The sequence below is a fragment of the Gadus chalcogrammus genome, chromosome 4, assembly GCF_026213295.1.
Source record: "Gadus chalcogrammus isolate NIFS_2021 chromosome 4, NIFS_Gcha_1.0, whole genome shotgun sequence".
Classification (NCBI taxonomy): domain Eukaryota; kingdom Metazoa; phylum Chordata; class Actinopteri; order Gadiformes; family Gadidae; genus Gadus; species Gadus chalcogrammus.
This window is the reverse complement of record NC_079415.1, coordinates 25,000,009-25,027,034: the sequence shown is the minus strand read 5'-3', so window position 1 is coordinate 25,027,034 and position 27,026 is coordinate 25,000,009. Positions and strand designations below refer to the sequence as shown.

At 45.6% G+C, this 27,026-nt stretch overlaps 15 non-coding genes across 15 annotated transcripts; 10 read left to right on the top strand and 5 right to left on the bottom strand.

Annotated features, from left to right (window-relative positions):
- Positions 1-444: 444 nt before the first annotated feature.
- Positions 445-516, top strand: trnag-gcc (transfer RNA glycine (anticodon GCC)). The gene has a single exon. It is a non-coding gene; the product is annotated as a tRNA-Gly (tRNA).
- A 405-nt stretch (positions 517-921) lies between these two features.
- Positions 922-993, bottom strand: trnad-guc (transfer RNA aspartic acid (anticodon GUC)). Its single transcript has one exon. It is a non-coding gene; the product is annotated as a tRNA-Asp (tRNA).
- A 465-nt stretch (positions 994-1,458) lies between these two features.
- On the top strand, positions 1,459-1,529 carry trnag-gcc (transfer RNA glycine (anticodon GCC)). The gene has a single exon. It is a non-coding gene; the product is annotated as a tRNA-Gly (tRNA).
- A 936-nt stretch (positions 1,530-2,465) lies between these two features.
- Positions 2,466-2,536, top strand: trnag-gcc (transfer RNA glycine (anticodon GCC)). Its single transcript has one exon. It is a non-coding gene; the product is annotated as a tRNA-Gly (tRNA).
- A 400-nt stretch (positions 2,537-2,936) lies between these two features.
- trnad-guc (transfer RNA aspartic acid (anticodon GUC)) lies at positions 2,937-3,008 on the bottom strand. Its single transcript has one exon. It is a non-coding gene; the product is annotated as a tRNA-Asp (tRNA).
- Positions 3,009-3,470: 462 nt separating this feature from the next.
- Positions 3,471-3,542, top strand: trnag-gcc (transfer RNA glycine (anticodon GCC)). Its single transcript has one exon. It is a non-coding gene; the product is annotated as a tRNA-Gly (tRNA).
- Positions 3,543-3,943: 401 nt separating this feature from the next.
- Positions 3,944-4,015, bottom strand: trnad-guc (transfer RNA aspartic acid (anticodon GUC)). Its single transcript has one exon. It is a non-coding gene; the product is annotated as a tRNA-Asp (tRNA).
- A 465-nt stretch (positions 4,016-4,480) lies between these two features.
- trnag-gcc (transfer RNA glycine (anticodon GCC)) lies at positions 4,481-4,552 on the top strand. Its single transcript has one exon. It is a non-coding gene; the product is annotated as a tRNA-Gly (tRNA).
- A 401-nt stretch (positions 4,553-4,953) lies between these two features.
- trnad-guc (transfer RNA aspartic acid (anticodon GUC)) lies at positions 4,954-5,025 on the bottom strand. The gene has a single exon. It is a non-coding gene; the product is annotated as a tRNA-Asp (tRNA).
- Positions 5,026-5,490: 465 nt separating this feature from the next.
- Positions 5,491-5,561, top strand: trnag-gcc (transfer RNA glycine (anticodon GCC)). Its single transcript has one exon. It is a non-coding gene; the product is annotated as a tRNA-Gly (tRNA).
- Positions 5,562-5,962: 401 nt separating this feature from the next.
- On the bottom strand, positions 5,963-6,034 carry trnad-guc (transfer RNA aspartic acid (anticodon GUC)). Its single transcript has one exon. It is a non-coding gene; the product is annotated as a tRNA-Asp (tRNA).
- Positions 6,035-6,497: 463 nt separating this feature from the next.
- Positions 6,498-6,568, top strand: trnag-gcc (transfer RNA glycine (anticodon GCC)). Its single transcript has one exon. It is a non-coding gene; the product is annotated as a tRNA-Gly (tRNA).
- A 934-nt stretch (positions 6,569-7,502) lies between these two features.
- On the top strand, positions 7,503-7,573 carry trnag-gcc (transfer RNA glycine (anticodon GCC)). The gene has a single exon. It is a non-coding gene; the product is annotated as a tRNA-Gly (tRNA).
- Positions 7,574-8,511: 938 nt separating this feature from the next.
- Positions 8,512-8,581, top strand: trnag-gcc (transfer RNA glycine (anticodon GCC)). The gene has a single exon. It is a non-coding gene; the product is annotated as a tRNA-Gly (tRNA).
- Positions 8,582-10,531: 1,950 nt separating this feature from the next.
- trnag-gcc (transfer RNA glycine (anticodon GCC)) lies at positions 10,532-10,605 on the top strand. The gene has a single exon. It is a non-coding gene; the product is annotated as a tRNA-Gly (tRNA).
- The last annotated feature ends 16,421 nt before the right edge of the window (positions 10,606-27,026 follow it).

The following is a 27,026-nucleotide window of genomic DNA, read 5'->3' as shown; positions in this document are numbered from 1 at the left end:
CTCAACACGTCCAAGAACTTTGGACGTCTACAGGTGGAACCGTTGAGTCTGACCAATTCATTTCTGGGGGCACAAATTCTTGAGCCAACAAGCGTTGGTGTTCATTGGAGAATTACCTGTCATGCATGAAGCCCTGGTCTGCAAACATTGGAAAGTATCTGGGCTGCATTGTAGTGCACCTGCCGCTGAATCCCTGGCTGATTGCAGGCAAGGTATAAGGCTGGGTCATTTGTGTGACCAAAACAATTGGCTTCTTTCGTTCAGACTGAGCTAAACCAAGAATATTCACATTCCTGGTTTCATGCATGGCCAATGGATACTGACCACTGTACTAATGAGGGGCTGTGGCGTTCTAGTATTTCTTAATGTGAGCAAGCACTTTGAGTCCTGAGGTGGAAATGTGTCTCGAGAGGATTTTGTGAGCCAAAGTGTGACTACGTGTGAGCATTGGTGGTTCAGTGGTAGACTTCTCGCCTGCCACGCGGGAGGCCCGGGTTCGATTTCCCGGCCAATGCAGTGCATAATTATTATGAATTCCTAAAAACGCAAACTTAAACACAATGTGCGATTTATGGTCACCTCTCACCGAACATCAAACTGAGCGGAGCGAACCTAACTTAACAGATCGTCTGAAATAAATAGTTCTTGACGTCAGTGATTTCACTTTTCGTAAGGTGACCTCAAAAATCCCTTCAGATGTGGGACTCAAACCCACTCTTCCAGACGAGACAGCGACCTGATTGCAGAAACCATAGACCGATTGCCATCCTGACACAACTAAAAAGTGTACCAGAGTGAATAGTGGGTTCAATTTCGTTAAACTCGTCAAGTTATCAATGGCCTCGTCTTGCTCACAGACGCCTCATGCATCTCAAATACGCCAGGTCGAATGTGTTCAGCACTGTGAGTAAAATTCCCTTACTCCCCGTCAGGGAATTAAACCCCGGTCTCCCGCGTGACAGGCGGGGATACTGACCACTATACTAACGAGGAACACTGGGAATACATGTTCCTCAACACGTCCAAGAACTTTGACGTCTACAGGTGGAAACGTGAGTCTGACCAATTCATTTCTGGGGGCAACACATTCTTGAGCCAACAAGCGTTGGTGTTTGATGGGTAGAATTACCTGTCATGCATGAAGCCCTGGTCTGCAACATTGGAAAGTATCTGGGCTGCATTGTAGTGCACCTGCTGCTGAATCCTGGCTGATTGCAGGCAAAGGTATAAGGCTGGGTCATTTGTGTGACCAAAACAAATGGCTCTTTTCGTTTCAGACTGAGCTAAACCAAGAATCTTCACATTCCTGGTTTCATGCATGGCCAATGGATTACTGACCACTGTACTAATGAGGGGCTGTGGCGTTCTAGTATTCTTAATGTGAGCAAGCACTTTGAGTCCTGCAGGTGGAAATGTCTCTCGAGAGGATTTTGTGAGCCAAAGTGTGACTAAATGTGAGCATTGGTGGTTCAGTGGTAGAATTCTCGCCTGCCACGCGGGAGGCCCGGGTTAGATTCCCGGCCAATGCAGTGCATAATTATTATGAATTCCTAAAACGCAACTTAAACACAGTGTGCGAATGGTCACCTCTCACCGAACATCAACTGAGCGGGCAAACTTAACTTAACAGATCGTCTCAATAAATAGTTCTTGACGTCAGTGATTCACTTTTCGTAAGGTGACCTCAAAACTCCCTTCAGAAGTGGGGACTCAAACCCACTCTTCCAGACGAGACAGCGACCTGATTGCAGAACCATAGACCGATCGGCCATCCTGACACAAACTAAATAGTGTACCAGAGTGAATAGTGGGTTCAATTTCGTTAAACTCGTCAAGTTATCAATGGCCTCGTCTTGCTCACAGACGCTCATGCATCTCAAATAACGCCAGGTCGAATGTTGTTCAGCACTGTGAGTAAAATTCCCTTACTCCCCGTCAGGGAATTGAACCCCGGTCTCCCGCAGGCACAGGCGGGGATACTGACCACTATACTAACGAGGAACACTGTGAATACACGTTCCTCAACACGTCCAAGAACTTTGACGTCTACAGGTGGAAACGTGAGTCTGACCAATTCATTTCTGGGGGCACAAATTCTTGAGCCAACAAGCGTTGGTGTTTCATTGGTAGAATTACCTGTCATGCATGAAGCCCTGGTCTGCAACATTGGAAAGTATCTGGGCTGCATTGTAGTGCACCTGCCGCTGAATCCCTGGCTGATTGCAGGCAAAGGTATAAGGCTGGGTCATTTGTGTGACCAAAACAAATTGGCTCTTTTCGTTCAGACTGAGCTAAACCAAGAATATTCCATTCCTGGTTTCATGCATGGCCAATGGATACTGACCACTGTACTAATGAGGGGCTGTGGCGTTCTAGTATTTCTTAATGTGAGCAAGCACTTTGAGTCCTGCAGGTGGAAATGTGTCTCGAGAGGATTTTGTGAGCCAAAGTGTGAGTATATTTGAGCGTTGGTGGTTCAGTGGTAGAATTCTCGCCTGCCACGCGGGAGGCCAGGGTTCGATTCCCGGCCAATGCAGTGCATAATTATTATGAATTCCTAAAACGCAACTTAAACACAATGTGCGAATGGTCACCTCTCACCGAACATCAAACTGAGCGGGCGAACCTAACTTAACAGATCGTCTGAAATAAATAGTTCTTGACGTCAGTGATTTCACTTTTGTTAAGGTGACCTCAAAACTCCCTTCAGAAGTGGGACTCAAACCACTCTTCCAGACGAGACAGCGACCTGATTGCAGAACCATAGACCGATTGGCCATCCTGACACAAACTAAAAAGTGTACCAGAGTGAATAGTGGGTTCAATTTCGTTTAAACTCGTCAAGTTATCAATGGCCTCGTCTTGCTCACAGACGCCTCAGCATCTCAAATAACGCCAGGTCGAATGTGTTCAGCACTGTGAGTAAAATTCCCTTACTCCCCGTCAGGGAATTAAACCCCGGTCTCCCGCGTGACAGGCGGGGATACTGACCACTATACTAACGAGGAACACTGGGAATACATGTTCCTCAACACGTCCAAGAACTTTGACGTCTACAGGTGGAAACGTGAGTCTGACCAATTCATTTCTGGGGGCACAAATTCTTGAGCCAACAAGCGTTGGTGTTTGATTGGTAGAATTACCTGTCATGCATGAAGCCCTGGTCTGCACATTGGAAAGTATCTGGGCTGCATTGTAGTGCACCTGCTGCTGAATCCCTGGCTGATTGCAGGCAAAGGTATAAGGCTGGGTCATTTGTGTGACCAAAACAATTGGCTCTTTTCGTTCAGACTGAGCTAAACCAAGAATCTCACATTCCTGGTTTCATGCATGGCCAATGGATACTGACCACTGTACTAATGAGGGGCTGTGGCGTTCTAGTATTTCTTAATGTGAGCAAGCACTTTGAGTCCTGCAGGTGGAAATGTCTCTCGAGAGGATTTTGTGAGCCAAAGTGTGACTAAATGTGAGCATTGGTGGTTCAGTGGTAGAATTCTCGCCTGCCACGCGGGAGGCCCGGGTTAGATTCCCCGGCCAATGCAGTGCATAATTATTATGAATTCCTAAAACGCAACTTAAACACAGTGTGCGAATGGTCACCTCTCACCGAACATCAAACTGAGCGGGCGAACCTAACTTAACAGATCGTCTGAAATAAATAGTTCTTGACGTCAGTGATTTCACTTTTCGTAAGGTGACCTCAAAACTCCCTTCAGAAGTGGGACTCAAACCCACTCTTCCAGACGAGACAGCGACCTGATTGCAGAACCATAGACCGATCGGCCATCCTGACACAAACTAAAAAGTGTACCTGAGTGAATAGTGGGTTCAATTTCGTTAAACTCGTCAAGTTATCAATGGCCTCGTCTTGCTCACAGACGCCTCATGCATCTCAAATAACGCCAGGTCGAATGTGTTCAGCACTGTGAGTAAAATTCCCTTACTCCCCGTCAGGGAATTGAACCCCGGTCTCCCGCGTGACAGGCGGGGATACTGACCACTATACTAACGAGGAACACTGTGAATATAAGTTCCTCAACACGTCCAAGAACTTTGACGTCTACAGGTGGAACCGTGAGTCTGACCAATTCATTTCTGGGGGCACAAATTCTTGAGCCAACAAGCGTTGGTGTTTCATTGGTAGAATTACCTGTCATGCATGAAGCCCTGGTCTGCAACATTGGAAAGTATCTGGGCTGCATTGTAGTGCACCTGCTGCTGAATCCCTGGCTGATTGCAGGCAAAGGTATAAGGCTGGGTCATTTGTGTGACCAAAACAAATTGGCTCTTTTCGTTCAGACTGAGCTAAACCAAGAATCTTCACATTCCTGGTTTCATGCATGGCCAATGGATACTGACCACTGTACTAATGAGGGGCTGTGGCGTTCTAGTATTTCTTAATGTGAGCAAGCACTTTGAGTCCTGCAGGTGGAAATGTGTCTCGAGAGGATTTTGTGAGCCAAAGTGTGAGTATATTTGAGCGTTGGTGGTTCAGTGGGTAGAATTCTCGCCTGCCACGCGGGAGGCCCGGGTTCGATTCCCGGCCAATGCAGTGCATAATTATTATGAATTCCTAAAACGCAACTTAAACACAGTGTGCGAATGGTCACCTCTCACCGAACATCAAACTGAGCGGGCGAACCTAACTTAACAGATCGTCTGAAATAAATAGTTCTTGACGTCAGTGATTTCACTTTTCGTAAGGTGACCTCAAAACTCCCTTCAGAAGTGGGACTCAAACCCACTCTTCCAGACGAGACAGCGACCTGATTGCAGAACCATAGACCGATCGGCCATCCTGACACAAACTAAAAAGTGTACCAGAGTGAATAGTGGGTTCAATTTCGTTAAACTCGTCAAGTTATCAATGGCCTCGTCTTGCTCACAGACGCCTCATGCATCTCAAATAACGCCAGGTCGAATGTGTTCAGCACTGTGAGTAAAATTCCCTTACTCCCCGTCAGGGAATTGAACCCCGGTCTCCCGCGTGACAGGCGGGGATACTGACCACTATACTAACGAGGAACACTGTGCATACACGTTCCTCAACACGTCCAAGAACTTTGACGTCTACAGGTGGAACCGTGAGTCTGACCAATTCATTTCTGGGGGCACAAATTCTTGAGCCAACAAGCGTTGGTGTTTCATTGGTAGAATTACCTGTCATGCATGAAGCCCTGGTCTGCAACATTGGAAAGTATCTGGGCTGCATTGTAGTGCACCTGCTGCTGAATCCCTGGCTGATTGCAGGCAAAGGTATAAGGCTGGGTCATTTGTGTGACCAAAACAAATTGGCTCTTTTCGTTCAGACTGAGCTAAACCAAGAATCTTCACATTCCTGGTTTCATGCATGGCCAATGGATACTGACCACTGTACTAATGAGGGGATGTGGCGTTCTAGTATTTCTTAATGTGAGCAAGCACTTTGAGTCCTGCAGGTGGAAATGTGTCTCGAGAGGATTTTGTGAGCCAAAGTGTGAGTATATTTGAGCGTTGGTGGTTCAGTGGTAGAATTCTCGCCTGCCACGCGGGAGGCCCGGGTTCGATTCCCGGCCAATGCAGTGCATAATTATTATGAATTCCTAAAACGCAACTTAAACACAGTGTGCGAATGGTCACCTCTCACCGAACATCAAACTGAGCGGGCGAACCGAACTTAACAGATCGTCTGAAATAAATAGTTCTTGACGTCAGTGATTTCACTTTTCGTAAGGTGACCTCAAAACTCCCTTCAGAAGTGGGACTCAAACCCACTCTTCCAGACGAGACAGCGACCTGATTGCAGAACCATAGACCGATCGGCCATCCTGACACAAACTAAAAAGTGTACCAGAGTGAATAGTGGGTTCAATTTCGTTAAACTCGTCAAGTTATCAATGGCCTCGTCTTGCTCACAGACGCCTCATGCATCTCAAATAACGCCAGGTCGAATGTGTTCAGCACTGTGAGTAAAATTCGCTTACTCCCCGTCAGGGAATTGAACCCCGGTCTCCCGCGTGACAGGCGGGGATACTGACCACTATACTAACGAGGAACACTGTGAATACACGTTCCACAACACGTCCAAGAACTTTGACGTCTACAGGTGGAAACGTGAGTCTGACCAATTCATTTCTGGGGGCACAAATTCTTGAGCCAACAAGCGTTGGTGTTTCATTGGTAGAATTACCTGTCATGCATGAAGCCTGGTCTGCAACATTGGAAAGTATCTGGGCTGCATTGTAGTGCACCTGCTGCTGAATCCCTGGCTGATTGCAGGCAAAGGTATAAGGCTGGGTCATTTGTGTGACCAAAACAAATTGGCTCTTTTCGTTCAGACTGAGCTAAACCAAGAATCTTCACATTCCTGGTTTCATGCATGGCAATGGATACTGACCACTGTACTAATGAGGGGCTGTGGCGTTCTAGTATTTTTTAATGTGAGCAAGCACTTTGAGTCCTGCAGGTGGAAATGTCTCTCGAGAGGATTTTGTGAGCCAAAGTGTGACTAAATGTGAGCATTGGTGGTTCAGTGGTAGAATTCTCGCCTGCCACGCGGGAGGCCCGGGTTCGATTCCCGGCCAATGCAGTGCGTAATTATTATGAATTCCTAAAACGCAACTTAAACACAGTGTGCGAATGGTCACCTCTCACCGAACATCAAACTGAGCGGGCGAACCTAACTTAACAGATCGTCTGAAATAAATAGTTCTTGACGTCAGTGATTTCACTTTTCGTAAGGTGACCTCAAAACTCCCTTCAGAAGTGGGACTCAAACCCACTCTTCCAGACGAGACAGCGACCTGATTGCAGAACCATAGACCGATCGGCCATCCTGACACAAACTAAAAAGTGTACCAGAGTGAATAGTGGGTTCAATTTCGTTAAACTCGTCAAGTTATCAATGGCCTCGTCTTGCTCACAGACGCCTCATGCATCTCAAATAACGCCAGGTCGAATGTGTTCAGCACTGTGAGTAAAATTCCCTTACTCCCCGTCAGGTAATTGAACCCCCGTCTCCCGCGTGACAGGCGGGGATACTGACCACTATACTAACGAGGAACACTGTGTATTCCCGTTCCTCAACACGTCCAAGAACTTTGACGTCTACAGGTGGAAACGTGAGTCTGACCAATTCATTTCTGGGGGCACAAATTCTGAGCCAACAAGCGTTGGTGTTTCATTGGTAGAATTACCTGTCATGCATGAAGCCCTGGTCTGCAACATTGGAAAGTATCTGGGCTGCATTGTAGTGCACCTGCTGCTGAATCCCTGGCTGATTGCAGGCAAAGGTATAAGGCTGGGTCATTTGTGTGACCAAAACAAATTGGCTCTTTCGTTCAGACTGAGCTAAACAAGAATCTCACATTCCTGGTTTCATGCATGGCCAATGGATACTGACCACTGTACTAATGAGGGGCTGTGGCGTTCTAGTATTTCTTAATGTGAGCAAGCACTTTGAGTCCTGCAGGTGGAAATGTGTCTCGAGAAGATTTTGTGAGCCAGAGTGTGACTAAATGTGAGCATTGGTGGTTCCGTGGTAGAATTCTCGCCTGCCACGCGGGAGGCCCGGGTTCGATTCCAGGCCAATGCAGTGCATAATTATTGTGAATTCTTAAAACGCAACTTAAACACAGTGTGCGAATGGTCACCTCTCACCGAACATCAAACTGAGAGGGCGAACCTAACTTAACAGATCGTCTGAAATAAATAGTTCTTGACGTCAGTGATTTCACTTTTCGTAAGGTGACCTCAAAACTCCCTTCAGAAGTGGGACTCAAACCCACTCTTCCAGACGAGACAGCGACCTGATTGCAGAACCATAGACCGATCGGCCATCCAGACACAAACTAAAAAGTGTACCAGGGTGAATAGTGGGTTCAATTTCGTTAAACTCGTCAAGTTATCAATGGCCTCGTCTTGCTCACAGACGCCTCATGCATCTCAAATAACGCCAGGTCGAATGTGTTCGGCACTGTGAGTAAAATTACCTGACTCCCCGCCGGGGAATTGAACCCCGGTCACCCTCGTGACAGGCGGGGATACTGACCACTATACTAACGAGGAACACTGTGAGTACATGTTCCTCAACACGTCCAAGAACTTTGACGTCTACAGGTGGAAACGTGAGTCTGACCAATTCATTTCTGGGGGCACAATTCTTGAGCTAACAAGCGTTGGTGTTTCATTGGTAGAATTACCTGTCATGCATGAAGCCCTGGTCTGCAACATTGGAAAGTATCTGGGCTGCATTGTAGTGCACCTGCTGCTGAATCCCTGGCTGATTGCAGGCAAAGGTATAAGGCTGGGTCATTTGTGTGACCAAAACAAATTGGCTCTTTTCGTTCAGACTGAGCTAAACCAAGAATCTTCACATTCCTGGTTTCATGCCATGGTCAATGGATACTGACCACTGTACTAATGAGGGGCTGTGGCGTTCTAGTATTTCTTAATGTGAGCAAGCACTTTGAGTCCTGCTGGTGGAAATGTGTCTCGAGAGGATTTTGTGAGCCAAAGTGTGACTAAGTGTGAGCATTGGTGGTTCAGTGGTAGAATTCTCGCCTGCCACGCGGGAGGCCCGGGTTCGATTCCCTCCAATGCAGTGCATAATTATTATGAATTCTTAAAACGCAACTTAAACACAGTGTGCGAATGGTCACCTCTCACCGAACATCAATCTGAGCGGGCGAACCTAACTTAACAGATCGTCTGAAATATATAGTTCTTGACGTCAGTGATTTCACTTTTCGTAAGGTGACCTCAAAACTCCCTTCAGAAGTGGGACTCAAACCCACTCTTCCAGACGAGACAGCGACCTGATTGAAGAACCATAGACCGATCGGCCATCCTGACACAAACTAAAAAGTGTACCAGAGTGAATAGTGGGTTCAATTTCGTTAAACTCGTCAAGTTATTAATGGCCACGTCTTGCTCACAGACGCCTCATCCATCTCAAATAACGCCAGGTCAAATGTGTTCAGCACTGTGAGTAAATTTCCCTTACTCCCCGTCAGGGAATTGAACCCCGGTCTCCCGCGTGACAGGCGGGAATGCTGACCACAATACTAACGAGGAAAACTGTGAATACACATGTTCCTCAACACGTCCAAGAACTTTGACGTCTACAGGTGGAAACGTGAGTCTGACCAATTCATTTCTGGGGGCACAAATTCTTGAGCCAACAAGCGTTGGTGTTTCATTGGTAGAATTACCTGTCATGCATGAAGCCCTGGTCTGCAACATTGGAAAGTATCTGGGCTGCATTGTAGTGCACCTGCTGCTGAATCCCTGGCTGATTGCAGGCAAAGGTATAAGGCTGGGTCATTTGTGTGACCAAAACAAATTGGCTCTTTTCGTTCAGACTGAGCTAAACCAAGAATCTTCACATTCCTGGTTTCATGCATGGTCAATGGATACTGACCACTGTACTAATGAGGGGCTGTGGCGTTCTAGTATTTCTTAATGTGAGCAAGCACTTTGAGTCCTGCTGGTGGAAATGTGTCTCGAGAGGATTTTGTGAGCCAAAGTGTGACTAAGTGTGAGCATTGGTGGTTCAGTGGTAGAATTCTCGCCTGCCACGCGGGAGGCCCGGGTTCGATTCCCTCCAATGCTGTGCATAATTATTATGAATTCTTAAAACGCAACTTAAACACAGTGTGCGAATGGTCACCTCTCACCGAACATCAAACTGAGCGGGCGAACCTAACTTAACAGATCGTCTGAAATATATAGTTCTTGACGTCAGTGATTTCACTTTTCGTAAGGTGACCTCAAAACTCCCTTCAGAAGTGGGACTCAAACCCACTCTTCCAGACGAGACAGCGACCTGATTGAAGAACCATAGACCGATCGGCCATCCTGACACAAACTAAAAAGTGTACCAGAGTGAATAGTGGGTTCAATTTCGTTAAACTCATCAAGTTATTAATGGCCACGTCTTGCTCACAGACGCCTCATCCATCTCAAATAACGCCAGGTCGAATGTGTTCAGCACTGTGAGTAAATTTCCCTTACTCCCCGTCAGGGAATTGAACCCCGGTCTCCCGCGTGACAGGCGGGAATGCTGACCACAATACTAACGAGGAAAACTGTGAATACACATGTTCCTCAACACGTCCAAGAACTTTGACGTCTACAGGTGGAAACGTGAGTCTGACCAATTCATTTCTGGGGGCACAAATTCTTGAGCCAACAAGCGTTGGTGTTTCATTGGTAGAATTACCTGTCATGCATGAAGCCCTGGTCTGCAACATTGGAAAGTATCTGGGCTGCATTGTAGTGCACCTGCTGCTGAATCCCTGGCTGATTGCAGGCAAAGGTATAAGGCTGGGTCATTTGTGTGACCAAAACAAATTGGCTCTTTTCGTTCAGACTGAGCTAAACCAAGAATCTTCACATTCCTGGTTTCATGCATGGCCAATGGATACTGACCACTGTACTAATGAGGGGCTGTGGCGTTCTAGTATTTCTTAATGTGAGCAAGCACTTTGAGTCCTGCTGGTGGAAATGTGTCTCGAGAGGATTTTGTGAGCCAAAGTGTGACTAAGTGTGAGCATTGGTGGTTCAGTGGTAGAATTCTCGCCTGCCACGCGGGAGGCCCGGGTTCGATTCCAGGCTAATAATGCATAGTGCATAATTATTATGAATTCTTAAAACGCAACTTAAACACAGTGTGCGAATGGTCACCTCTCACCGAACATCAAACTGAGAGGGCGAACCTAACTTAACAGATTGTCTGAAATAAATAGTTCTTGACGTCAGTGATTTCACTTTTCGTAAGGTGACTGTTGGGAAAAACGGTCTGTCTAGTTACTGGACCAGATGAAATGAGACGGAGAGGTAATAAAGTCTGTCGGCACGAGGACCTTGGATTTATTAAGTAAAGTGGCAACGGTTATACAGAGTCATAAAGCGTGAGAAATCGAATATGTCTAAGTCCCTAATCAGCGCTGATGGTTCGTCCGGAGCTTCGCCTCCATGGAAGGTCTGCTTCAGAAGAAGGTGAAGAGTCTCTGTGTGATACAGTTTTATGCTGTATCCTCCTCTCGATGAGGTGTGTGCGTTTGAGGTGTGTGTGGTTCTGTGTGTTTTTGCTTGACCTTGGCTCGCAGGCCCTGGTGTATGCAAGTGTATCTTCTTGTGTTCCTACTAACGGGGAAGAGCTCCTCAGTGTCTCCTTTGTTCTCGAAGTATCTCTTGTGTGCTCGAAGTATCTCTTGTGTGATGAATTAATGTGGCTCTCCCGTTAGTGTCTACCATTTGCCTGCTTGGGAAATGGGGCCTTGGCTCTGGCCTTGACCTGACTATATTATCATGTTTGTGTTATGTGTTAAAAGTTGACTATATTGTAATGTGACTGCCAGGTGATGTGCTCATCAGGCTGGGGTAGGAGTTAGCTATATTTATAATGTACATGTGATGTGCTCAGCAGGTTATTTTGCCCAACATATCCCCCTCAAGTCGTCGCAAGACGACTTTTACTCATTAGGGGTACGAGGGATAGGACTCCAGCGCGGGACTATCATCATAACATTTTTAGAAATAACAGAAAGAAGGCAAAATGATCATAAAAACAAACAACCATGAGCATGGGACTCAAACAACTCGCTGGACCGGGTGTATGGGGAACCACGTGGGAGAAACGCCACCCATGCTTCAGACATGGGTATGCCATACACACCCCACCTAGGGGGTGGCATCCACCCCGGCCTTACATCGCGAGCAGACAATACCAACAATACTGGCAGCAGATGATACACAACAAAACCAACACCAAACCATAACAACAACAACAAAATGCAACAACAAAACTAACAGTAAACAATAACGATATAAACAAAATGCAACAACCACACAAACACTACACAATAACAATCACAGGAAAGAAATGTAACCATTAAACGTGTCCCTAAATAATAATAATAATAATATCAGAAAGATATGAGGTACACAACGAATGGCAATCCCCCTCAACCCATCCCTAGATGACCACACCCTAAGGATGTGAGGAGGAGTTAACTGGTCGTGTAACAATAAGCAAGCACACGCATGGGGTATCCAGGGTAGGCCCGGGGCACGGGAACAACTGAAACCACGGAATAGCCCTGAACGTCATCATGGGCAGGTGGTCGCAAGGCGCCACCTGAGCATTAGACCCTTTTATTCAACTGCGCTCAGGACCTCATCTGATAAACGGGCAATCAAGGCCCCTGGAATCTCGCCCGTGTGTATCCCCGAGCTCCATCTAGTGGGACAGCGATATAAACAACAACATTTGCGTTCCCGGCGGCGGTTGCGTAGACGCGGGCATAGATATGGGAGCGGCTAAAAACAGTGGAGCGTACAGAAGCGAATACAGCCAGGGGCGCCCTCAAGCCTTAAGGGAACGGGCCGCAGCCCCTGGTACCGGAACGCAGATCCCTGGTCCGGGCGACGTGGGTGCATCAAGTGGGAGGGGGGTGGTGCCGTTGGCGGGGACGGGAATGGGGCAGCCCACCATGTTCTCCAGCCGGATCAGGTCGGGCCCCTCTGGTGGTCCCTCGTCCAAACTCTCCGGTGTATACTCGATCCCCAGGTAAGCTTGGATGGCACCTGCTGCACCTGTAGCGCCCATCGCTCATTGGGCTCTCCATCCATCCTGTGAAGGGGTCATTAATGCCGGAATTCTCTCTGCCAAATCTAATCTGAGGGACTGTAACCCTGCCAGCACCCTGGCCACCGACCCATCCGGTGCTGTGTTATTGGGGATAAAAGTACAACATGTCGTCTTTATCATCCCACACACCCCTCCTTGCTCTGCCAATAGCATATCTATATCTATATAGTCCCTTGACCTTAGCCGTGGAAAAATTGACAAAACGTTGCTGATTATAGTATATACTATTTATCCAATCAACATTTTTGTTAATAGTGGACCACCAAAACAGGACTGATTCAAACCCTGCCGAAATCTGATTGCATCATCCTTGGGTAGTTGGTCGGCTCCGGGCGTGTCTGCATCTGGCTCCTCCTCTGGCCCTGGAACTTTGTGTTTCTCTTGCTGGAATTACAAACTTATGTACAACAGTTAGATGTTCAAACATATTTTCCTTAATTCTATTTCTAATTACTCTAATGGAAGTCCCTTTTGGGACCCTTGAATGTTAAGTGAAGGCATGGGTCGACCCTTAAGCATTTCATGCGGGGTTAGATGTGTCGTTCTGTTAGTTGTCATGCGATAACTCATTAGTGTCAGTGGTAGTGCATCAATTCAATTTAGTGCTTGCACAAATGTTGTTAATTTTTTGTCTTGAGCGTCCCATTCACTCTTTCCACCATACCTTGTGGTTGAGGATTGGGGCGTAATCTAGTCTTTATTTGACATGCAAATGTTGAATCACTTGTTTGAGTGTTCTCTGAATAAACGTTTTGTCTGAGCTTATTTCTGACGGAATTCCAAACCTTGTCATGACTTCTCTAGTCCGAAACTTGATTACTGTAGTCGCACTTTGGTCTTTTGATGGGACTGCTTCTACCCATCTGTTGAACACTGTATTTCACACTCATTTAGCTGGATGTCAATCATTGTTTGCAAGTATGGTGAAGAAAAACCTTGTTTTCTAATTATTATTATTATTTATTTATTTATTTATTTTTTCTCAATACCTCCCCCCTTGGGCAATGGTCAAAACCATGCGCATTAAATGATAAGCAAATCTAAGAACGCCGTTGGTGCAACCAACGTCGAAACGTCTAACCTTAACCATCAGCAAATTAAAGCCAATCTTTTGGGAAGGGAAATCGAACCAGTGTGTCCAAAACCAAAGCCCAATATGGGTGGGTTTACCATCAGCAGCCTGAAACCACGCTGTTCCAAAGTCATGCACTAAACCGAAAAAACGTACATGCGTTAGTGGTCTTCTATACCACAAAGGTAAAAATAAAATAAAACGCGACATGCCCCGTTCCAAGACCACCTCTGCTGCCAGAGCTGACATATCTGACTCCTGTTTCTCCTCCACCCTACACCCCACCCGGCACTTCCCATGATTGTTGCAGCTCGTCACTTCATGATCAAGTGAGCCAGTGCCCACAGCGACTCTGCCAAGTAATCGTGACTGTGCCTGCCTTAGGTCGTCCCGGGTGTCAAGGTGGGATCTTACCCGTCGTTGGCTAACCAGCCTTCCATACTGGCTCGCTGCAGGATGCCATACCTGGAATACAATCAACCCCCACCCATATGGTAGTATAGATCGCAAAGTGGAGGGATGGAGACAGAGTCTTCAGCCCCATCTGCCCTATGCAGCCAAGTGTGTGCGTATTGGATACACATCAGGGAAACTATAAAACAAAAGGTAATTTATCAGAGTTAAAATTATTAAAGTGTAGCAGCAGCAGTAGTGGCATTTGAAAGGTAAACCCACTACTTCCGAATCCAAATTGACAACATAGCATGTAGGATCCCTTCCCAGCAGATGTAGCGCTAATCCACCTGTCATCCTTGACCAAAGAGATATACCCCATATTTTAATAGGTGTAGTCCTACTTGTACAGTTTATCAAGATTACTTTATTTTATTATTATTCTCCTTCTTTAATCATATCCATATTTATTCAATTATTCTTTCCTGTGTGAAAATAATATTAATCACTTAGTTAATAGCAACACCTTCTTTAGTCCAATTGCATTAGATTATCATCACTGTTGTCCTATTAAAGTATCAACGTTATTGTCCTTATAACCTCCTCATGAACTTCGATGTTCATCATCATGAATGATAACTGTTGTCCTAGGAAGACAAAAAACAAAACTAAAACTAAAACAAATTAGCCATAATGTGAATATCCACTGTGTGTCTCCCTGTGACTCTCTCCCTCCTTCAGGAGAACACGCTCTCTCTCCCTCCTCAGTACGGGGTGCTGTTTGCTGCAAGACAACAGATAAGGGTGTCTCCCTCCCACGTTGGGTGAAAAGAATCGAAAAAGATCCTTCTGTCCCTTCATTCACAAATAACTTTTCACTTTATTATATATAACTTAATACTGCTCCCCCTTTCCAAATTTATATATACACAAAACTAAGAAGCTGACCACCGAAATTGGTACAGGCCTCGTCAGGCCGAACCAAAACACCCTCACAGGTTCTAACTTCCATACAATTCTAGGGAGGGGAACTACAACATGAGGTGGAGTAGAGGACTTCAAATATGGTGGACGGGGACCTCAAATGGGAGGACTACACATATGGGAAAGGGGATTACACCCCGGGCCTGAAAACTCAACAGAGTCCCTTCTCGTGGTCCTGAAACAACCGTTCATTGTTAGAAAAACACGCACTCTATCGCTACCTCCAACTGTCTAGAGGGAAAAATGGTCCCTCTCGATCGTCCTTCGACTTTAGCTCTCCTTGCTATCTCTCCTTGCTATCTCTCTCGCTCCCTCTCACACACACACCTAAACAGACCTTTCTCATTCTGTCTCCTCCAAACGCACACACAGAAACATCACCTCTTGCGTACACGCGCACAGAGACGCACACAGCCTTTCTCACTCTGTCTCCTCTAAACGCACACAGAAACATATCAACGGACCTCTCATTCTGTCTCCCACAGACGCACACAGAAACATATCAACAGACCTCGCGTTCTGTCTCCCGCGCCCACAATCATCAGACACGGCAAAATAGCGTTGAGCATAACAAAGCAAGCAAGCGCTGCACACATAGCGTTGAGCCTAACAAAGCAAGCAAACGCTGCACACACACACCCGGGTTATCATTGATTGATTTATTTCTATATTTAGCCGGCCCACAGATACGCTCGTTCTCTTCTTTCTCTCTCTGGGCCTCTTACACACACACACACACAGCCACCCCGTCTCTCTCTCTCTCTCACTCGCGCATACACACACTGTCTCTCTGTGTGTCACTCGTGCCCCAGGCATACTGTTTCCTCTGCGAAGGGACTCTAACCCTGATAAAGGACTCTAACCTTCTTACCACATAGAATTATTTAATACACATTCATTACTTGGCCATCGGTAGTCTTGTATCACTATGACCGATTCTTATAGGCCCTAGTTTTTTCTTCTCATTCCCTCTGGGTTCCACCCGCGGCCCAGGCATCCCTCCGGGTTCCACTTTTGGCCCAGGCATTTATTACTAGGCCATCGGTAGTCTTGTATCACTATGACCGATTCTTATACGCCCTAGTTTTTTCTTCTCATTCCCTCTGGGTTCCACCCGTGGCCCAGGCATCCCTCCGGGTTCCACTTTTGGCCCAGGCATTTATTACTAGGCCATCGGTAGTCTTGTATCACTATGACCGATTATTATAGGCCCTAGTTTTTTCTTCTCATTCCCTCTGGGTTCCACCCGCGGCCCAGGCATCCCTCCGGGTTCCACTTTTGGCCCAGGCATTTATTACTAGGCCATCGGTAGTCTTGTATCACTATGACCGATTATTATAGGCCCTAGTTTTTTCTTCTCATTCCCTCTGGGTTCCACCCGCGGCCCAGGCATCCCTCCGGGTTCCACTTTTGGCCCAGGCATTTATTACTAGGCCATCGGTAGTCTTGTATCACTATGACCGATTATTATAGGCCCTAGTTTTTTCTTCTCATTCCCTCTGGGTTCCACCCGCGGCCCAGGCATCCCTCCGGGTTCCATTCTTGGCCCAGGCATACATTACTCGGCCATCGGTAGTCTTGTATCACTATGACCGATTCTTATAGGCCCTATGGTCTCGAGGGTATTCTTTCACCATGCAACGAGCCGATATTCGATTTGTCACGCGTTCAGGGTCAATCGGGTTTATGGGGCAATGCTGGGATGCAGTTCTATTCGTCCCCACGAGATATCCCGTAGCGAACCGCTCTCACAGTCTCACCTCCTAATGTGGTTCCTATATAACTATGCAGAGTTTGGATTTTATCAACAGGTTCTGCCTACCTTTTGTTGGGCGCGCGCGAGGTGAGACTGCAGGAATCGGTCCGGTGCTCCGGGGTCTCGAGGTCGTGCCGCTCTCCGTCTCTCGTTTCCCAGTTGCGTGTTCAATTCAGAAAAAATCACGTCGGAGGTCACCAAATTGTTGGGAAAAACGGTCTGTCTAGTTACTGGACCAGATGAAATGAGACGGAGAGGTAATAAAGTCTGTCGGCACGAGGACCTTGGATTTATTAAGTAAAGTGGCAACGGTTATACAGAGTCATAAAGCGTGAGAAATCGAATATGTCTAAGTCCCTAATCAGCGCTGATGGTTCGTCCGGAGCTTCGCCTCCGTGGAAGGTCTGCTTCAGAAGAAGGTGAAGAGTCTCTGTGTGATACAGTTTTATGCTGTATCCTCCTCTCGATGAGGTGTGTGCGTTTGAGGTGTGTGTGGTTCTGTGTGTTTTTGCTTGACCTTGGCTCGCAGGCCCTGGTGTATGCAAGTGTATCTTCTTGTGTTCATACTAACGGGGAAGAGCTCCTCAGTGTCTCCTTTGTTCTCGAAGTATCTCTTGTGTGCTCGAAGTATCTCTTGTGTGATGAATTAATGTGGCTCTCCCGTTAGTGTCTACCATTTGCCTGCTTGGGAAATGGGGCCTTGGCTCTGGCCTTGACCTGACTATATTATCATGTTTGTGTTATGTGTTAAAAGTTGACTATATTGTAATGTGACTGCCATGTGATGTGCTCATCAGGCTGGGGTAGGAGTTAGCTATATTTATAATGTACATGTGATGTGCTCAGCAGGTTATTTTGCCCAACATGACCTCAAAACTCCCTTCAGAAGTGGGACTCAAACCCACTCTTCCAGACGAGACAGCGACCTGATTGCAGAACCATAGACCGATCGGCCATCCTGACACAAACTAAAAAGTGTACCAGAGTGAATAGTGGGTTCAATTTCGTTAAACTCGTCAAGTTATCAATGGCCTCGTCTTGCTCACAGACGCCTCATGCATCTCAAATAACGCCAGGTCGAATGTGTTCGGCACTGTGAGTAAAATTCCCTGACTCCCCGTCGGGGAATAGGGGTTATGCGGAGCGCCCAGCGTTCGAACCGGAAAACAGGTGTAAACGGGTCTAATCATTTCCGCTTTTCACTTCCGTACACTGGTTGACTGCAGCGGTAGGTGATCTCCTGGTAACTTCTAAGTTTCGCTTTAGTGTATTCTATTTAGTATTTAGTATTCTATTTCGTGTGATTAAAATGTTAAAATACCAGAAACGGCAACATCTGAACAGCAGTTTTTGTTGTGTGCCGAGCTGTTCTGTGTCGGGGAAATTTAACTCTAGCGTAAGTTTCCACCAGTTTCCAAAGGATGAGTCAGTTAGGGCGATATGGGTCCGAAACATTAGGCGTGATAAATTCGTTATAAGGAGACACACCACTGTCTGCAGTCGGCATTTTATGCCAGAAGATGTCGTTGAAGGTGGCCGACGCCGTTTGAAACCCGGGGCGATTCCGTTGTTGTTCGCCTGGAACAACTACAACCTGCCGGTCACTCGGCCAAGCGTGTGGCAAAGGACACAGCGGCAAGAGGAGGAGGAGGATGAGGATGAGGGTGAGGTGCCGATCGATGCCAGCGTGGCTTTGTGTCACGACTACGATAGCAGACCAGAACCTGCATTTATGGACCTGGCCCACGAAAAATTCCACGCACAGCAGCAGGTCATCATAGAGCTACAGAGGCGACTGGAGGAGGTTTCATTGGGGCAGAAGTTTGGACTTGAAAGATACAAGACCTCCGATGAGGACATCAGGTTTTACACGAGGTAGGAAACGTTAATTCACTTCAGTGAATTCTGCTACTCCTTCTGTGTGTGCCAGTTATTCTGTCAATAAAGCTTCACTACACAGGAAGCTACTAGTTGTGCTAATTTCACATGGCAATCAACATAGTCCACATTTTATGCACATATATGTATATGTATTGTGTGTTAAAAGTTATTGAATCTGTGATTAATAAGACGTCTCAAAATCCAAAAGCTATGCCTACAAGATAGTTGAAGTATGTTGCAGTGATATTTTCTATTCTATTCTATTTTTCTACTTGATCAATACCCCCGAAAATTGTATTTTGTGTGGCCCAGACAGTTACTTGATCAATAAAGGATAGAAATCTGCTCATGATGTATGGCTCCAATCCAACATGTTCTTACAATTGCACCCCCCCCCCCCCCCCCAGATTTGCCAGCTACCGCCATTTCAATGCATTTTGGTTGCATCAGGTTGAACCTGTCAGTAGGAGAATTGTCCGTGTTGGACAGTCTTCGTCAACCACAGTTCCTGATGAGACTGCTGACCCACCACGTAGACCAGTAAGTAGACCATCTGATTTTCTGTTTGTCTATGTTGTGAATCGCGAGCAACACCAGCCACCCCGCACACAGTCTGTTCAGCCTCCTGCCTTCTAGGAGAAGGTACAGGATCCTCCACAGCTGCTCCACCAGACTCTGTTTCATACACCAAGCGGTTAGAATGATAAATTCTCTCCCCTCACTCCCCAGCCACATGCTTGCACTATTACAGCTAGTCCCCTTGCACTGTACACTGCTGCCCTTCCTCTATACCTACTGTACATACCATGTCCATATTGTACATTGTGTATACTTACTTACTGACTGTCATTCTGCACTGTCAATGTCACAAAGATCTTAGTCTTATGCTGCTATTACGAACTGCATTTTTGCAGAGTGGGAAACGTCATCTTGATTCCTTTGTATATCTTGACATGTGAAGTACGACAATAAAGCCACTTTGACTTTGAATATTTTCGATGTAGTGCTATGCTGTTACAAACACATTTGTCTTACACAATGTACTTCTTTCTTTGAACATTCTTACTAACAGAACCGCTGTCTACCGCTGATTGATGAGCTGTTCCTCTTTCTGGTCTATCTGTCTCTGGGTCTGAAGGAGAGGGATCTAGCGGACCGCTTCAACGTACATCAATCAACTGTTAGTAGAACAATTAGGACCTGGGCTAATTTTCTCTACACAGTTTTGGGTGCTGTGGGCATTTGGATGTCCCCTGATGCAGTCCGTGCCATGATGCCTGACGTGTTTGAAAAGTACTCTGACACACAGGTGATAGTAGACTGCACTGAACTAAAATGTCAGACGCCTTCCTCGCTCCTTTTGCAGAGTGAGATGTACTCCCAGTATAAGTCTCATACCACAGTAAAGGGAATGATTGGTGTGTCCCCGCACGGTGCTGTCACCTTTGTGTCAACACTGTACTCTGGTTCCATTAGCGATAAAGAACTGTTCAAGCAATCTGGAATCATCCCTCTACTAGATGAAAACATGGCTGTAATGGTTGAGAAAGGCTTTTCAATTGATGATTTAGTACCGGGCAAAGTACACAGACCACCTTTTCTGGGAAGGAACTCTCAGCTGTCTCGTGAAGATGTTTTAGCTACTCAGGAAATTGCCAGGCTGAGAATACACGTGGAGAGAGTGATTAGGCGCATAAAACAAAATAAATTATTCGATTCCATCATCCCTTTGACTATTAATGGTAGTATCAACCAGCTTTTCGCAGTAGCCTGCCTTCTATCTAATTATCAGAACAAACCACTGGTCAAGGCGTGGGCCAAATAGATGATCTAATTTACCCAGGGTTTCCCACAGCACTTTACAGCTTAGGCGGCCGCCTAAGCAACACACGCCTGCCGCCTTAACTACGTTGTCATAATTTTTTTTTAAAATATTGTAAAGTTCAAATTGCACAAATTCTTTAACTGTTCTTGTTTTAGTTGTTATTTTGACAATGTTGTTTAGCAGCCCCCCCCCCCCAACCCATTCTACCTATTGTAAATACATGAAAAATGATTGAAACAGAAAATGATTTTAATGAAAATGATTGTCAATTAAATGTTGTGCTCAGTACCTGACGTCTGGTCAGGTACTTGGGCATGTAAATCTTGAAAAAGAACTCGTCTGCCTTCTGTCTAATTACTTTTGTGACCTCTGGGTCAACAACTATTCGTTGGACCAGCATGTCTTCTTGGGCACAAATGACAAAATCACACCATGTCATTCCAGTAAGCATAAGTTGCCCCTGCACCTGCCAGTAATATGTGTGTGATTCTTTTAAGAGCAGTGTTCCCTCTTTCATGTTAAGGTACTTGCAATCTACATAGCTGTTAACATTGGGGCACTTGATCTCACCTAGGCCAAAAGGTGGCTGTGCAAGAGGGTCAAATACAAGGCCATCTGGTGAGGTGCCTAGCCATGGGGCATCAGGGTGAATAATTAGGCCTGTAGGCATGTAGTTCACGTTCCTGATTTTGCTGTATTCTTCAGCTGCTGTGAACTCCATATCTGCACCTGTTTGAATAGAAGATGTTTCTAAATTTGAGTTGAATGATCGCAATACAGTGATCATAATGCAAATTATTGTAATTAGGAGATTGATGTCATTGAAAGGTAACGGTTAATTTCATTTAGAAATGGACAGTTATGTGTGTGTGTGTGTGTGTGTGCACCTCTTTTCATCTCTGCTGTCTGCCTTGTTCCCTTCAGCATGCGTTCAGCCAGTGACTGTGCTGAGCCTTCTCCCCTCACAAAACACAACTCTCTAAAGTGAGAGGAGGTTATTCTACTCCTGCGCAGCTGATGCCACTCCACATTTCCACCCTGCTCTCTGGTTGCCTCTTCAATCTTTCTGGTCATTTCTAATGTAACAGTCAAACTTTTCAGATGAAAATTTTGTTCGTCTGTTGTTCGTAGTGATAACTCCAGCATGTCTGTCGGGGGAAGCTGATAGTCATCAATGGGTAACTTTGGGAAAGGTGGAGCATCCATGTGGATTGTGATCACTTTAGTGGGTAGTATAGGCTGCTGATAAGACAGAACACTTCCCTTTTGGGCTAAGCCAAATGATGTCTCCACCAGCGTTTTCTCAGGACTTATTGCCATAGTTGCTATGAGGGGCCTCTCTTCTATAGCAAAGTCCTCGTATGTGTCCTCAATGCATAGCAGCCCAATATCAAAAGGGTGCCCATGCACACCCTTGGAGAGTGTACTTCTATGAAACAAAGTGGTAAAGGTAATATTCTACTATGAAAAGGTTCCAATTATAAAAGTAAAATATGTGGTATGCATAGTCTAATGGTTTCAGTAACTGCTCGTGACCTCCAAATACAGTGATATTGTTACAAATCATAACCTGCTGTGCCCCAGCTAATGTTTACATGTATGACCTCAGTGACTACACCTCACCTGATTCCTCCTTCCATGCACCTGTTAAGCCTGGGTCTTGTAACAATCATGCTGTTTACAGGCCCGGGTTTTACTCCCTTATGAAGTAAAGAGTCGCCATTATATTACGCTACACCTCTAATGCTTCTAACCTTAGATCACTATACTTTATTTTAGCAAATTACTATTTTATTGCAGCACACATAGCCTAACTATTACATACATATACAGTGCATTTGCCTCAACCCTTACTGCAGTTCTGGGCTTGTGCCATTGTTGTTCCATTTCTGTACAGGCATGAACAGGGGGGACAACCTGGATATTGAGCTCGGAGTAATGAGCTGTCTGAAAGAGCAGTGCAGCAGTGTGATTGCATACTGCTGTGCCAGCTTTGCATGAACACTGACTTGAGGTCATGATGACGGGATCTGAATCACGAAGCACTATCTGTATACAATACACAAAGAGACAATTGGACAGTTGGCAGAACAGATACCACTAAATTAAGACAAGGGGCTTCCTACAAGTCTACCACAATAAACATATATTGCTCAGTACTGGAATGCCTGCCACTACAGGGTGTCAATAGTTGCAAGTAGTAGCAATTGCAAAAGGGGAGGAAACCCATATATATAGCTTTCGAATGTAATGTCATGGCAAGTGTCCTCATGATTTTATCGGTATAGTGTGTGTGTGTTTAGTATACAAAAATTGTTAACCATACGAGTAGAGGTATACCAAATATGTGTCGATAGAAATATTTACTGTCAATCAACTTTGCACAAATTACCTTCTTTCACTAACAGGTAGACCATAGCCATTTATCAAGTGTCTCAGAAGAATGTGTTGTATTTGTGAATATGGTGTTTACATAGTTGAGAACATGCTGGTGGCCAAATGAAAGCAGTTGCAGTGTAAATATATTCATTCTGAGAGGCTTGATGTGTGTCGATTCTGTACAGTCATTGAACTGAAACAGACAATTTAACAAACCCATCCCTGAACATAGCCTACGCTCAAGCTGTGTGGTTTTTCATTCTTCTGCATGGACCTGTGACAAGCTGCTCTGACAGTGACAGTACCTCTCAACCTGTCTTTGTTTGAAACTGGTGGAAAAGAAGATACAGCATCATTTCATTCATTCATTCATCACAGTTGTCTTTATACAAATCAATGTTTTAGAAATCTGAAACACCTGCCAGAACGGTAGCAGCTAGTCGACATTAAACCTAGCAGCGACCAGACTACTAGGATAGTAGTGTCTGGTCTTATGCGTCTACTAGACACATAAGAATAACACAATCACAAAATAATGTATTTGTTGACAGTATAGAGTGTAAGTTTGTAGTTGTTTGTGTATTTATTATGGAATCAACTACAACTATGTTCTGCAGCTAAATCTGGCTGTCCCTCATCCCAGAGGGCCACAGCCACCCGGGATAATGGATTTGAAAAAGGAAATGTATGATGAACACTCTGGGGAACCGGAGGGAAAAGGTACCGCATGACATGAGATAAAGACTATTCTTAACAAGAACATAATAACCATTAGCCTGCAACCATTTATTTTTAACTGTAAGCTAACTATTTTCTTACATTTATTTTGCACAAAGTATCTAATTTCACAGAGCTATTGTATCGTGAATACTCTCTGCATTCCTGCTGTTAAGTTATTTTGAAAATGTTATTTCATTCAGACGTCATAATCTGTTTCTTCCATCACATTATGTTTCTTTCGTAGGCCAAAGAACTGCACGGACATCAATTTTCTTACAAGTATGGGAAGGAAGATCCGTATAATGTTGTATGCAAGAAGGCAGGGACTATGTATGAATCACTTCAGACCAGTGATAGGTTTAAAGACAAGGCTTCCAAAAACCAAGGCAACGATCTTGTTATTTTAACATCTAACAAAAGAGCTATTAGTATGCATTTTCCATGCCACAAAATGACCGAGATTGGCATTGAAACCCTGGCAATTATGTACATCAGAGAACCAGACAACCACCACAAGCAGTAAGGACAAAAAGGAAAATCGTGGAGAGATGGTAATATTTGATGTGAAAACTGGCGGTACTAACATTCCTACTAAGGTTATGAAAAATGTTGCACTGAGAAAGTTAGTGGATGAGGTTACTGTGTATGGATACAAAGGTCAAACAGTGAGAGAAGTGCTGGAGCAAGATGGACGTTTTGGTGACGAGGTATTACAAATCAATTACTCTTGCAGGACACAGAGGATAGTAAACATAAGGAAATGTCCACCCCTGCAGATTTTCTTGATGGTAGATGTTTCAAGATAACAAGAGGTTACTGCTTACAAACGCAATGGTAGTTCAACGTCCGTGCGTGGTTTACAACAAACATAGGGTCTTTCATGATAACGCCACACTTACTTATGGATATTAGCTATTAGGCTATCACCCGTAGTGATAAAGAAGGGTTACGAGTTTTGTAAAGACTAATGTTTTGGTTCATTGTTGTTTTTTATTTGTTTTTTGTATTATTTTTGTGCATTATATGCTGGTGTCATCAGTCTGTTTTGTAACGATGATTTGTATATGTACCCGATTAATATGTTAATAAAGAATGTCATGTATCGTATGTTAAATGTTGAATGTTTAATGGTTTTTGTCACAAAGTATCCATCCCATCAGAGGGGGCAAGAAGGGTGCTAAGTTGGCTTTGGGGAACAATATGTTTGACCCCAGGCTTCAACAACCGTTCAGCATGGTAGTAGCAGGACCATCAAACACCGGCAAAACCTACTTTGTCAAAACAGTTATTGAAAATATGATTGTCTATTTTCAGAAAAAATTGACAATATAGTATATATTTTTCATTTTGGACATCTATATATGCCAAAGTATATTAAAGTGTGTAGTATGTATGTGACCTATTTCGATGGTAGGCATTATGGTGTATCTACCACCAGGACAGGCAATTGCTACCAGGATGTCTGACAGCCCCCGAGGTGGTCTGTGGTCAAGGGTAGGGTCAATCCCCAAGGCTGTTCCACTGGCACTAGAGAAACAATAGACAGACAGACAGACAGACAGACAGACAGACAGACAGACAGACAGACAGACAGACAGACAGACAGACAGACAGACAGATAGCTAGATATGGATTTATCGATTTTATTTGGATCCCCATTAGCTGATGCAGAAGACACCAACTACTCTTCATGGGGTCCACACATAACATATAACAAGACAAGATTCAACATACAAGACAACAGACTAATGTAAAGTTGCCTTGCCTTGCCTAAAATTTAGTAATACATACTAGGATTCATTGCAAACAGCCATGAGGTGTCGCTTCACTTGTTGGTGTCCCTCCCTGCGGCAGATGATTCCTGCCAATTGTTGAGGAAAACCTGGTAGTCTCCGAGAAAACCTTGTCAGTTTAACGCAGGTTGCAGGAAGCTGGCTAGGGCGTCATACCCACCGCAGACCGGGTTGGGGGATATGCCGCCTGTAGAAAGGGAGATAGCTGTTCTGACTTCCGCTGGACCACCGAGGTTGACTGCAGACCCACACTGCCCACGGAGGGAGTGTGACAGGACTGATCGCCTTGTTTGTAAGGCCTATAATGCGTCCGCTCGTGCTGCTCGGTCTGGAAATGCATTGGTGGTTCTTTTAGCTGCTGTAAGGAAGACTGTTGGTGCAGGGGATCAAGACACCAAGGACCTTATGGATACGGCCTTGTCTGCCCTTGCCCAGATGACACGTGACGTGGGCTCTGCCATGGCGATTCTAGCTCGCAAGCAGATCTGGCTGGCCCAGATTGCCCTCCTTGAGGGTGTGAGGGGAGAGCTCATAAATATGCCGGTACTGCCAGCCAAGGTGTTCCATCCCGACTCACAGTATGTGCTGGTTAAAGCTCAGGAGTCTGTGCGTGCTCGCAAGGGTGTAAAAGGTCATCTCATCCACCCACAGCTGGAACGGCAAGTCTTCACACACTAAAGGCTGATTCATACCTCCGGATCCGGAGGAAATTCGTCCGTCGCCCCAAATGTTGCCTCCGGAACTACCCTTCATACCTCCGTCTGGTTTCAGCGTTGTTATGTATGTTACGCAATAAATCCTCTAGAGGGCAGTGACTGTCGTTTCACAAATTAACGGCATCGACAATCGCAAACATGACATCTGTAGAGATGAGTTTGCTTTGTGTCACTCGAAATCGGCAAAAAAAAGTGCAAAAAGTGTGACCAACCCGCAGATTATCTCCTCAAAATGTTGTTAAATGACCAGTTACAACTCATTCCCAAAGCAGGGGAACAATAAAATAAAAAGGTCAGCAATATAGTATAATATAAGTATAAAACGTTAAATACAATATATATACATATCAGATATTATTACTCTATCTATTTTCACGAATGGTCTGACTTTTGACTATACTGCCGCCTCGATTTCCGGTGGCATTGCTCCGTTTCTCCCGGAGCACTACGGATTCGTAAGCCCAGAGGCGACGGACCCATTGACGGACGAATCACCTCCGGGACCGGACGAAGTGGTCCGTATCCGTATTTACCGTAGGGTGTGAATGGGCCTATACACGTGTCTGGAGACGTCAGAAACCCTGGTCTGGTAACACACGCCAGGGTTTCAGCGGGCAAGGTCCGGCCCGGCCTGGGCACTATCAGGGAGAACGTCTACCCCAGTCAGGGGCAAATAGGACAGCCCAACGCGGGCGCACCCCCAGGGGTTCAAGGACTCGGAGGGGCCGTAAGTAGGATACGGGGGTCAGCTGCAGAGGTTCACACCCAGCTACGCCTGGATGGCTGGGAGAAGGAGACTTCAGACCCTTGGGTGTTGGACACAATCCTAAGGGGTTACAGACTCCAGTTTCGGCGGCGGCCTCCAACCTTTTC